Source organism: Schistocerca cancellata, chromosome 2 (genome assembly GCF_023864275.1).
Source record: "Schistocerca cancellata isolate TAMUIC-IGC-003103 chromosome 2, iqSchCanc2.1, whole genome shotgun sequence".
NCBI lineage: Eukaryota > Metazoa > Arthropoda > Insecta > Orthoptera > Acrididae > Schistocerca > Schistocerca cancellata.
Window position 1 is genome coordinate 375,589,380 of NC_064627.1, and position 11,309 is coordinate 375,600,688.

An 11,309-nucleotide genomic window follows, 5' to 3' on the forward strand; every position below is an offset into this window, starting at 1 on the left:
GTTATATGAGAACCAATGTACAGTTTCTCACGCCACGTGCAAAATGGTAGTTTAACAGTGTTATTTGTACCCTACTCTGTGCGATACATGACAATAAAAATATTACTACTGAACAATTGTCTGTCCGTGAAGACTCTTTGTAGAGGAGGCTCTGGTTGAACTGCAAAAGTGAACTGCACCGTTTAAACAGCGGAGCTACATGTACTCTAAATTTCGCTTCAGCCCCGTTCAGTGGCAGAGGCACGGAAAATGCCGCGACCACAGGCTGTTGTCGGGGGCGCGACACACACAATGGAGAGCTGTTTCGGCCGGAGAAAGGCGCACACGCACACACACAGGCGCGCGGTGGGCGGCGAAAAAACAGCTGTCCAGGCCTGCGGCTGCCTTCCTGCTGTTGGTCGCTTCGTTGTTCTTGCACGGACAGAGTCGGCCATTGTCACGGAATTCGTGTCGCCTCTGGGCGTGGCACCGCTTGTGGCATGCGTCGAATGCCCACCGTTCTGTGGTCCTCAGTGGAGACTAGCAGACAACGAACATGGCCGGTCATCTGGGCGGTCGGAGATCCTCTGCAATCCCGAGGAAATAGCCTACGAAAGAGATCGGACAGTTAATAGGGAAAATTCCCATACAGTAAGCGCAAAATCAATACTGTCAGCATTGAAGGCACTACTAAGTTTCAGCAGCAGGGTAGGAATAACAACCTCCGCTACATAATTAGCAAATTTGAAAATTTGTAGCAAGGTCTTATAGGACCAAACTGCTGAGGTCATCGGTCCCTAAGCTTACACACTACTTACTGTAGCTTAAACTAACTTACACAGGACGACACACACACCCATGCGCGAGGGTGGACTCGAACCTTCAACGCTGGATTTAATTAGCAAAAGACTGACATTTTCTGAAGATAGAGGAAAAAAGTCCGCAGCTGGGGACATGGGAGCTTTGAAATTACTTCAGATTATTAGTGTCATCCGCCACTTACTACCGATATGCACTAGGTGAACATGAAAACTGAGAACAGGAATAGGCATCGATTAGAAAATGATTTGGGTCATTATGTCTCAAAACAGACCAACGATTTGACAAAATTATTAATAAATGAACAAGCACGGACTTATTCAAATTTTTGTACTTTTCCAGAATGAGATTTTCACTCTGCAGCGGAGTATGCGCTGATATGAAACTTCCTGGGAGACTAAAACTGCGTGCCGGACCGAGACTCGAACTCGGGACCTTTGCCTTTCGCGGGCAAGTGCTCTACAATCTGAGCTACCGATGCACGACTCACGCCCGGTACTCACAGCTTTACTTCTGCCAGTACCTCGTCTCCTACCTTCCAAATTTTACAGAAGCTCTCCTGCGAACCTTTCAGAACTAGCACTCCTGAAAGAAAGGATATTGCGGAGACATGGCTTAGCCACAGCCTGGGGGATGTTTCCAGAATGAGATTTTCACTCTGTAGCGGAGTGTGCGCTGATATGAAACTTCCTGGCAGATTAAAACTGTGTACCGAACCGAGACTCGAACTCGGGACCTTTGCCTTTCGAGGACAAGTGCTCTACCACTTGCCCGCGAAAAGCAAAGATCCCGAGTTCGAATCTCGGTCCGGCACACAGTTTTAATCTGCCAGGAAATTTTGTTGTATTTTTGTTGATGTGTAGGACCTAGAACCCGTGCTTACTTTTTTGTGGTTATGTGGCACCCGTGACAGATATTGCTGGTACCACCCTACGAATAACAACTGTTAATAAAATCTTGATAATTGTCAAGCATGATTTTAAGTAATACAAATGAGAGACATTAGTCATTTTAATCATCATATTGCAGCTGTACCGGAAAAGTAATGCGCGTTAGCATGTAATCACTGAATTGTAGAATTATTGTTATTGTCTTTTTTCTTGATAATATGGCTTATTTCCCGCATGAAAGCAATGACCATGAGAAAATAGAAAACACGGAAGAATAACTATCGTAATGTTTACATCACTATTATTACTGCGATGAACGAAGTACAGTCAAACCTCGCTTAGCGAGCACCTTCTATAAAGAGTGATTCGCATAACGATGCACAACGTAATTTTGTGTAAGGTTGAATCGTTTACCGAGTGATGCTTCTCATAACGAGTCAACGAGCCTGCTCCAGGCCTTTGTCTTTTTTTAGCCTCCGGTAACCATTTCTAAAAGCACCCTGTGACCGATATAGAGCTCTTTAGCTGCTATAGTTTGGCAATAAGTGATTCGTTGTTCTATGACCTTGTACAGTAGAAGCTTCGCTAAATGGCAATCCAGGATGGAGCTGTACTGTTAAAGTATCACACTCTATTGTTAGCAATACTCCTCGCGCGGGCGTGTCCGATACCTCCTTTCTGGCCTCCTCGAGGCTGTTGATAATTCTCTGTGACGATGTTGTAAGCTCTACTAACTTCTAAGACTCTTGTTTATACAGAGCCCTGCAAAAAAATATTTATGAATTTCATTTTAGATTGGTCGACGTTGACGAACACGAGTTCAGTAAAGCTGACCATCAACCAATAGGTAGCGAGATGTTTCATACAACTACCTGTCTTCTGTGTTAAGCACTAGTTTTGAAGAGTAAGCAAAAACAAAAGTTTTTAGAAAACTTTCTTGTATATAAAGATGTACAATATCATACATTATCTTACTACACTACTGGCCATTAAACTTGCTACACCACGAAGATGACGTGCTACAGGCGCGAAATTTAACCGACAGGAAGAAGATACTGTGATATGCAAATGATTACTTTTCAGAGCATTCACAAAGGTTAGCGCCGGTGGCGACACCTACAACGTGCTGACATGAGGAAAGTTTCCATCCGATTTCTCATACACAAACAGCAGTTGACAGGCGCTGCCTGGTGAAACGTTGTTGTGAGACTTGGGGAACGAGGAGAAATACGTACCACCACGTTTCCGATTTTGATAAAGGTCGGATTGTAGCCTATCGCGATTGCGGTTTATCGTATTGCGACATTGCTGCTCGTGTTGGTCGAGATCCAATGACTGTTAGAAGAATGTGGAATCGGTGGGCTCATGAAGGTAATACGGAACCCAACGGCCTCATATCACTAGCAGTCGAGATGACAGGCATCTTATCCGCATGGCTGTGACGGATCGTGCAGCCATGTCTCGATCCCTGAGTCAACAGATAGGGACGTTTGTAAGACAACAACCATCTGCACGAACAGGTCGACGACGTTTGCAGCAGCATGGACTATCAGCTCGGAGACCATGGCTGCGGTTACCCTTGATGCTGCATGACAGGAGCGCCTGCGATGGTGTACTCAACGACGAACCTGGGTGCACGAACGGCAAAATGTCATTTTTTTGGATGAATCCAGGTTCTGTTTACAGCATCATGATGATCGCATCCGTGTTTGGCGATATCGCGGCGAACGCACATTGGAAGCGTGTATTCGTCATTGCCATACTGGCGTATCACCCGGCGTGATGGTATGGGGTGCCATTGGTTACACGTCTCGGTCACTTCTTCTTCGCATTGATGGCACTTTGAACAGTGGACGTTACATTTCAGATGTGTTACGACCCGTGGCTCTATCCTTCATTCGATCCCAGCGAAACCTTACATTTCAGCAGGATAATACACGACCGCATGTTGCAGGTCCAGTACGGGCCTTTCTGTATACAGGAAATGTTCGACTGCTGCCCTGGCCCGCAGATTCTCCATATCTCACACCAACTGAAAACGTCTGGTCAATGGTGGCCGAGCAATTGGCTCGTCACAATACGCCAGTCACTACTCTTGATGAACTGTGGTATCGTGTTGAAGTTGCATGGGCAGCTGTACCTGTACACTCCATCCAAGCTCTATTTGACTCAATGCCCAGGCGTATCAAGGCCGTTATTACGGCCAGAGGTGGTTGTTCTGGGTACTGATTTCTCAGGATCTATGCACCCAAATTGCGTGAAAATGTAATCACATGTCAGTTCTAGTATAATACATTTGTCCAATGAATACCCGTCTATCATCTGCATTTCTTCTTGTTGGAGCAATTTTAATGGCCAGTAGTGAGTTTCATAATTTTTTTAGTATTTTTGTGGCAATCGAACGTATTATCTTATCGTTACGTGATTTTCTACAGAAAAATACACTTCCGGGAAAAAAAGAATTAGTACACCCACTTTGATACTTCCAATTTACTCAAAATTTACTGTTGTAACAGTGCATTGGAGTAAATGAAATGATTAATTTACAGATCAGCAGCAAAAGCGGTTCTGAGACGAGGTAACGAACATGCTGAAACACCCATACTACTAAGTGGTGTAGCTGACTCTGGTGTCCAGTAGACTGTACACATGGCGTATACTTTCCTGGGATACGTTACGCCACGCATGCTCGACCTGTTCACGTAGTTCTGTAAGAGTTGTTGGACCACGAGTCGCACGAGTCACTTCTCGCCCTATCATGTGCCACACATGATCGACTGCAGACAGTCTTGGGAGATCTTGCTGGCCATGGGAGTTGCTGCACGTCTTCTAGAGCACGTTGAACTTCACCAGCAGTGAGTGGGCGAGCATTATCCTGTTGGAAAACACATCACCTTCCTACTGCAATAAATGCAAAAGAACGGGTCTAACAACATTCTGCACCCTCCGAGTGCTGGTTAGAGTCCTGTCCAGAAATGCCAAAGGTGAACCATAAGACCTGGCTGGGGCCAGTGTGTCTTGGACGAATGCACAAGACATCGTTCGCCAGGTCTACGCCGTATGCGATAAAGACCATCACTTGCGAGCAGGCAGAATCTGCTTTCATCGCAGAAGACCATGGCGCGCTGTTGCATCTTCCACGTGATCCTCTGACTGCACCAGTCGAGCTGTGCACGTCGATGCTGCTGCCTGAGTGGAAGACGGGCTAGAGGTGTGCGTGCCAGTAGTCCCAGTGCTAATAACCGGTACTCAACAGCTCATGTTGACATGTCAGGGTTTACAACCCCTCTGGCTGTGTTGTGGCAACGGCCTTGCCGCAGTGGATACACCGGTTCCCGTGAGATCACCGAAGGTAACCGCTGTCGGGCGTGGTCAGCACTTGCATGGGTGACCATCCAGGCCGCCATGCGCTGTTGCCATTTTTCGAGATGCACTCAGCCTCGTGATGCCAGTTGAGGAGCTACTCGACCGAATAGTAGCGGCTTCGGTCAAGAATACCATCATAACGACTGGGAGAGCGGTGTGCTTAACCTACGCCCCTCCTATCCGCATCCTCCACTGAGGGTGACATGGCGGTCGGATGGTACCGGTAGGCCACTCGTGGCCTGACGACGGAGTGCTGCCTGTGCTGTGGTAGCTGCATTATATGCCACTGCTGTCCTTACACTACCACGATCCTGGCGGACGTCTGCGGTGCGTGGAAGTCTAGAACATCGCCTACGGATGTGACAATGTCCACGTGACCACTGATATCAGTATCGTTGCACAACTGATGCAGCATGCCCACTGTGGCAATTTTTCGATAGGACCATCCTACCACTCGGTAGACTGCAGTGTGACTCCTTTCAAACTTGCTCAGTTGCCTGTAAAAAGAACGAGCGCGTATCCGTGGCACATTACCTGCTTGCTTCACACGTTTACACCACACTGAGTTTTCTGGCTGTGAGCATTCCGTATTAAACTGTAGAGAGAGATTGCGCTCTGGTTACTACATTACTACGCTATCCGTTGGCGGACAACTTTGAAAGCGTTATCAGTACATCTACTATCCCTCATGTGGCATATACCATCATCCGATCAATATAGACCTCGCCTTTTCCACCGGAAACGTGAGTTTCCGCGTAACGAATGTTTCGCATTCCGTTTGAGACTCGGAACTTTAAGTGAGAATCCACTTTATAGCCAATTTGAAAAGAAGTTGATCCTTCCTCGAATTTCTCATTGTTACGTGTCGGGTCTTGTTCACTTAGACGTCAATCAATTCCTGGAAATAGTTTCCAGATTCTGCGTCTATTCACCGTTAACACGGTGTATTCATTATGAAACAACACACATTCTATTCAATTAAGAATTAACGTTAAACAAAGACTAAAGTACTCCAAATAAAAATCATATTTCACTCTTCTTAGGCCAATGATTCTATGTTACAGAGCCCCTAGTTTCAGACAAACACTGGGCTTGTTGTTTCATTTACTTCTATCCATATTCAAAAGCAGACAATATTTCTTTTAAATCAACTGCGAAAATATTCCTTTATTTTACTATAAATTTTTGTACTAGTTTTTTAAAGACATTTTCAATTGGTTTTTGAAGCGCTGTCAAAATAATAATGATTCAGAATTAACAACGCGAAAGAAATGAGAAATGAACCAGGCGACAAGCAAAGGTGATTTTGAGGGAATTCCGACGGAGCCACAGAGCTACGAAAATAGGAACAACGTCAACAAACTGTGAGTCAATTACAATTTGAGGTGACCTCAAGCGTCCTAGATCCTCTCGTTAGAAATTGCTGTACTTCGTGCCTTCTCGCACTGCTGCCAATCCTAGCCATCTCGGCTTTGGTTCGGAGTACGGTTACTGAAATGCATTCTAGTAACCGTGGTCCGAAGTCATACACGTCAGCTGTGTGCGCTGTCGCAACCGTTTTGTACCATATTTCAAGGTGAATATCTTCTACGAGGGAGTAAGGTCTCCTATTTTTTATAAGTACATAGACCTGCTTACTTCTACAATGGTTTACATCAGTTTACAGCTTGAACATTTAGCTACTTTTCGACATAATCACCATTTCTGACGATGCATTTTTGTAGACGCTGTGGCAGTTTTTGTATGCCCATGTCATACCAGCTCGCCGGCATGTTTTTCAGAAAGTTATGAACTTCGTCGTCGGAGCTGAATCGCTGGGACCACAATTAACGCTGAAAGGTACTCTGAGACTGAAAAAACTCAAACGGGCAATTCAGAACCGGAGAAGAGGAATGTTGACCAAGAGCGTACACACTCTCCATGGCAACTCTCGCCCACACATCGCTTGGCAAACCGTTGCTCTCCTGCAACAATTTCAGAGGAACATAATCACCAACCCACCCTTTAGTCCTGACCTGGCGCCCAGTTCCCTAGGTTAAAGCGATTCATCTCCGACTGCGAGATGAAAGAAGAGGTATGACACGGGTATACAAAAACTGTCACAGCGTCTAGAAAAATTCGTCGACAGAAGTGGTACTTGTGTCGGAAAATAGTTAAATGTTCAAGCTGTAAACTAATGTAAACCATTGTAGAAATAAACAGGTCTATGTAATTATAAAAAAATAGGAGACCTTACTTTTGGGCTTTGCCTCGTAAGTGCGCTTTCGTGAATTGATCCGGTTTCTTGTGACATTTTTCCAGCAAATGATCGGCATGTAAATAATTGTCAGTACTGGACAAGACGCTGCACTGCACCGCCGTTCCCACCCGGAGTTTAACGTGGTCGTTCCTCTATCCCCAACTTACAATCTGTAGAGGACTTAGTGAAACTCACCACCCTAGTCCGGTTCCACGGATGTCGGAAGAGTTCGACTGACATCATCTCACATCTCACCGCGGCAAGTCCTTGCTTGTTTGAAGTGTTCAACAAGTTTAAATTAAATCCATCTTGAAACTTCCTGGCAGAGTAAAACTGTGTGCCCGACCGATACTCGAACTCGGGACCTTTGCCTTTCGCGGGCAAGTGCTCTACCATCTGAGCTACCGAAGCACGACTCACGCCCGTTCCTCACAGCTTTACTTCTGCCAGTATCTCGTCTCCTACCTTCCAAACTTTACAGAAGCTCTCCTGCGAACCATGCAGAACTAGCACCCCTGAAAGAAAGGATATTGCGAAGACATGGCTTAGCCACAGCCTGGGGGATGCTTCCAGAATGAGATTTTCACTCTGCAGTGGAGTGTGAGTTGATATGAAACTTCCTGGCAGACTAAAACTGTGTGCCCGAGCGAGACTCGAACTCGGGACCTTTGCCTTTCGCGGGCTCAGATGGTAGAGCACTTTCAAAGGTACCGAGTTCGACTCTCGGTCGGGCACACAGTTTTAATCTGCCAGGAAGTTTCATATCAGGGCACACTCCGCTGAAGAGTGAAAACTCATTCTGGAAACATCCCCCAGGCTGTGGCTAAGCCATGTCTCCGCAATATCCTTTCTTTCAGGAGGGCTAGTTCTGCATGGTTCGCAGGAGAGCTTCTGTAAAGTTTGGAAGGTAGGAGACGAGATACTGGCAGAAGTAAAGCTGTGAGGAGCGGGCGTGAGTCGTGCTTCGGTAGCCCAGATGGTAGAGCACATGCCCGCGAAAGGGAAAGGTCCCGAGTTCGAGTCTCGGTCGGGCATACAGTATTAATCTGCCAGGATGTTTCATATCAGCGCACACTCCGCTGCAGAGTGAAAATCTCATTCTGTAAATCCATCTTCATTACCACACCTGAACGTGAGCGTCTTTACAATGTGCTTGCATGAAACCTTGTCACTTCCATTTGACACTTCTGCCATACCAGATAATCGTCACGAAACGTATAGCATCGACCATGTGGTGTCAGAATTTCATTCGCGATAGAGTTCAACAATACCTATGCGTAAATACGGCTTTTTCCAGTGGTCTTACGACATCAGGAGATTGATCAATGCAGATGATGATCAATTTCAAAGCATAAGTTCGTTGGTACGAGGATCCAATTTATTGCTGAGTAAAGAAAGTATGGCTGTCCCCTAGCTCAATAGCTAACGATTTTCGTAATATTATTAATCAGCCACAGAAGGCTTATTCACAATATTTTTTCATTGCAGATGATATATACTGGAACTTGGGAGCAGGAATAGTTCTGGCTTTAGAGAAAGAAAAATTACATTCTGTAAAATGGGTCGAATAGAACCAGTTTCCAACTACAAAAGAATAAAATAGATAATTTTAAAAAGAAATATGAAAATGTATAAAAATTATATGGAATTATAGGACATATACCTAACTTTAAACTTACATCTGAATTGGGATCACGATCATCGTTTTATAACAAAAAAATTAAAAGCTTGGTGTTTCTATTCACCGCAGACAGAGGACTGTTAATCTTATACTTAGCAGTCTTAATCTGATTATTTTTTCTATTTATTGGCCTTTGGGATAAATAGGGACACAACAAAACCTAGTTTTGACCCAGGAGAATAGGAAACAAAATTTACCTCGTTTAAGAAAGGTTTTATTGAACTGTTGATGTTGTTGTGGCCTTCAGTCCTGAGACTGGTTTGATGCAGCTCCCCATGCTATCTATCCTGTGCAAGCTACTTCATCTCCCAGTACTTACTGCAACCTACAGCCTTCTGAATCTGCTTAGTGTATTCATCTCTTGGTCTCCCTCTACGATTTTTACCCTCCACGCTGCCCTCCAGTGTTACATTTGTGATCCCTTGATGCCTTGGTTGAATGCAAAACTAAAAATATTGTTTGAAATGTGGTTTTATTTTTTGTTTTCCAAAATAATAAATAATGAACTTGGGTTGTTAACACGTCACTGGCATCATCTTTGAAAATGATGGCTTTGAATCTATAAGTAGCACCCGCAGAAATAACGAAGGTTTTGAACATATCCTTGGCTGAAAAATTATTCCTAATCGTTCAAATAAACATGGATGATAGGCCTTCTTTTAGAAAAAAAATTCACTTCTAAATAATAAAATTTAAATGCGTACAGTTTAAATGATGGCTTACTTCTTCCATACAATTTAATCGCATATAATCTTCTGAACTGAGAACAGTACCAGGTGGTTCTTCATTTCCTTGAAATTCTTGGTCTTCTTCTGGAGAAGCATTGACCATTCCTGTTTCTGTTAAACTCACAACTTCCGAGAACAAAACCCTATATTCTGAATTGACCAAAAGAAAGTTAGAGTAAAAAATGCTTTAAAACTTAAGTTGTGGTTAAAGGAATGGACATGCAAATTTATTTATCACGTGCTTAAATTAACACAGTTTAGACTAATACTTATAAGTAAACTTCGAAGTAAGTTTATTCAGCAACACGCCTCATGTTTGTCACGTAGTGAACAGAATATCGAATGACAGTATCATCAACTTTGAAATTCGTGACTTCCCTGTTAGAATGGTCCACCACCAAGCTAGAAAAATAAACCTTTGAATGATATTCCCATTTGTCATCCGACACGACAGCATAAAACGTGTCTGAAAGATCCATTTCCATTGTTTACATTCACAGCATTTTACGGAATCACCTCTATCATTTTGCTTGCTTCCTCCGCCATCTCATCTCGCTCCAGTCCTCAGTCCGAAGAAATGGATGAAAGTCGGAGACATTCCGTCGAACGGCGTATTTGTTTCATCGCTCGCTCGCCGACTCGAAAGACCGTACAATACCGTAGGTCAGTAACAGCAAGAACTGCATTATTTAACGTGAGAGAGCTATATAGGAGGTAGCTGCGTGAAGCAAGCGAACTGTTGCTACATAAACCACCATCTGTCCAGTAGTAGTTGTTTCTACATGACGCTGTGGGGATGAAACAACACTGTGACAACAGCGAGCGCCCACGATCGGAGGTTGAGGGAAAGGACTGTTCTCATGGGCAGAAGATACGAACACAAGGGTAGGAAACTCACGTAATGTCTTCTTAGCTTCCTTTCGATCCAAATCACAGAATAAACGTACGTTGTCATGGCTTTCAGCCAGTTTTTGCGCATTTGGCGGGAATCTGACACATCCACGATACAACCCTAAGTCCAGTACCTGACACACGCCGGTGCTGTCATCTGCTGTAACGCTGCGAAAGTGGAGGAGTTAATTTTCATTCTAACTAATTCCCATATGTCACACAAGTGACTGTCGGTGATGTAAGCAGCTAAGACACAAGCACGAACCGTTTAAGTGGAACATCAAAATTAAAACATCTCTTGCAGATGGCGGAGCTAGGTGTGGTACCGTATGGCTCAAGCTGACATCCCCCCCCCCCCCCCTCCCAGGTCCCTTATCCCCTTGCCAACGATCCACGAGACGCGCCGAGGCGCCAGCAGCTGCGGCACCAGCGTGGCAGCGCTGGCGCCAGTGCGAGCGCCTTCAGCGCTGCTCGCCAGGCGGGGCACGCGCGCCGGGCGCCGTTTTAATTAGAGTCGCAGCGCGCCCCACGGCGACCGCAGCGCCCCACACCGACGCCGCCGCCGCCGCCGCCTCTGTAGACCGCCGAAGCACCAGCTGTTCTGCGAAATTAGCGCCGCACCGGCCACTGCGCCTCGCAGAGGAAGACGTGAACGCTCCTACCGTGACCTCTTCCAGCGCAGCCGGGAACCTCCAAATGTCTGCCCAGCTGCTTCT

The 11,309-nt window shown here is 45.3% G+C and overlaps 1 pseudogene; it reads left to right on the plus strand.

The window, feature by feature from the left end:
- The first annotated feature begins 4,989 nt into the window (after nucleotides 1–4,989).
- Nucleotides 4,990–5,107, plus strand: LOC126163749 (5S ribosomal RNA; annotated as a pseudogene).
- The last annotated feature ends 6,202 nt before the right edge of the window (nucleotides 5,108–11,309 follow it).